General features: G+C 37.6%; 1 protein-coding gene across 4 annotated transcripts in view; it reads right to left on the minus strand.

The window, feature by feature from the left end:
- Nucleotides 1-2,193, minus strand: part of LOC105808057 (COBW domain-containing protein 2) — a 56,679-nt gene that overhangs the window by 17,128 nt on the left and 37,358 nt on the right. The window lies entirely within an intron of this gene.

A 2,193-nucleotide genomic window follows, 5' to 3' on the forward strand; every position in this document is an offset into this window, starting at 1 on the left:
GGGGCTCAAAGACAGAATCTATATTTTGGAATCAAATTTATTTCTAAACCAATGAATTCTTTCTCATATTAGAAAAACCCTGAAAAAGAGGAAATCTGTAAATTCCCAGTGTAGTACATGAGTGTCATAACTCCTAATTCATAATGGGATCTAATAATAAATTAAATGTAGATTGTTACTTGGGTTTTCTCTTCTACCTTCCCACTCTCCAACTCCAGGTCTTCCTTGTGGGGAGTGAACAAGGAATCCATGAAAAGTAGAGAACTGCATGAAATATTCAGGGATGAAACTTCAATGACACATACATATTATGCCCTAGGTATTACCCATTTCAGACTTTTTCCAGTTTATTTTTGCTTTGAATCTAAAATTAATTCTCTTGTTCCCATGTGTGCAGACAGAAAAAGAAACAGAAAAGTGAGGCAGTAATTCAGAAAACTAAAGCAAAATAAGGAAATGCCTCTAAAATAAAATTTAGGAATAACTCAGGTTTATTTGGTCTGTTTTTGTTTTTTTTTTTAATCCACCAGGTTATTTCTCAGTTTTCTATTCTTTTGCAAACAACACCTAACGTGCAATAACCTCTACATGTTTTCTTCAACTGGAACATGAAGCCAACTAATATGTTTAAACTCTGTAAAGTCTGTTTCTCCACATTCTGGCCCTCTGTTCCTTTTTGCCTGTGTAAAATCTCTACTATGATATCCTGTCACCAGGAACAAAGCTGCATATATGGCATTTTCATCCAAATCACTTCACCTTCCAAATTTCTCTAATTCTAGGTTCCTCTAGTCAATCTAGGCTTGTTTCCCATCAATCCTCCCTCTTCTTACTGATCCATACTCAAGACAGGAGATTCAGGTAAGTCTACCTATGAAACAGCTCTTGATTTATCCCATTTCTAGTTTCACTGTAACTAACATAGTTCAGGCCCTCATCACCTGGTAGCTTCCTGCTTGGTCTCCTGACTCCGATGTCCAATCCAGTTTATGAAACACTGCCAGATAGCATAGCATGAGTTCTCTTTGCCTAGTAAATTAAAATCTAATACCTTAGACCGGGATTCCAATACCAACCATCCACTAACACTTCTGCATTAAAGACCTGCTCTTCTGGAAGATTCTCACTTCTAAACACCTGAATTGTTCTTTCCCTTACTTCTTCCTATCAGGAAAATCCTACCAGTTCAAGGCTACATTTTGGCATATAAGTTAGAATAGCAGTTACACCTTCTTTGACTGGGAAGGGGCAGAAGGGAACTCTCTACAATTCTGGAAGTCTTTTTTATTTTTATCTGAGTGGGAATTACAAGGATATGTGTTTGTATGTGCACATGGATAGATATATAGGTACAAGTATATGTAAAGATATGTTGCATTGTATACTAAAAACTTGTATGCTTTACTGTGTGTGAAAAAAAAAAAAATACTGTCTTTCATGAAGCCTCTGATGGGGATCAGGACATGATAGCCCAAAATATGGTACCTCGGTATTTGAGAAAACAGCGGAAGCAGAAAGGTCACTCTCACCTCCCCCAACCTCCCAACCCACTCCCCTCCCCTGAAGCAAGTAATAAAACCTAGGAAGGATTTTCTGACCTTCCCCTAATGCAACTTATAAGACCCTCATTCAAGAGGTGCCTTCCCTACACCCAGAAGAAAGGAAAATTCTTATCTCTGAAGACAAAGGGTCACAGAGAAGAATCTGAACAAACAGGCCTTGCTAAGTTCCCCCCAGTTTATCATCATTAGATCATACTTTTTTATCCAATTATACTTCTCCACAACTCTCCACTTCTACATCATAGCTAGCGTAAAAATATACAGGTTTACCCATTGCGTCAGGTCTTCACTTCCTTATGAAGGTTACTGTGTCATGTAAAAACTTAATAAATTTGTATGCTTTTCTCTTGTTAATCTGCCATTATAGGGACCTTAGCCATGAATCTACTGATGGGTAAGAAAAAGATATATTTCCTCCTCTACACCTCAGATCCACTAAAACAAATGAGACAGTTCATGTCTCTGAATCCCGTAGCCCTTTGTCTATGATACATTTTGCCCTAAGTTTATAAACTGAAGCAGGAAAGTGCATCAGAATCTCCCAGAGCTTAAAAAAATAGAGACATGCCCTATTTACTGGTGAAATGACATAATGTCTGGGATTTGCTTTAATACATTTCAGCAAGGGTGA

This window comes from Propithecus coquereli, unplaced genomic scaffold (assembly GCF_000956105.1).
Source record: "Propithecus coquereli isolate 6110/MARCELLA unplaced genomic scaffold, Pcoq_1.0 Scaffold166, whole genome shotgun sequence".
NCBI classification, from domain to species: Eukaryota; Metazoa; Chordata; class Mammalia; order Primates; family Indriidae; genus Propithecus; species Propithecus coquereli.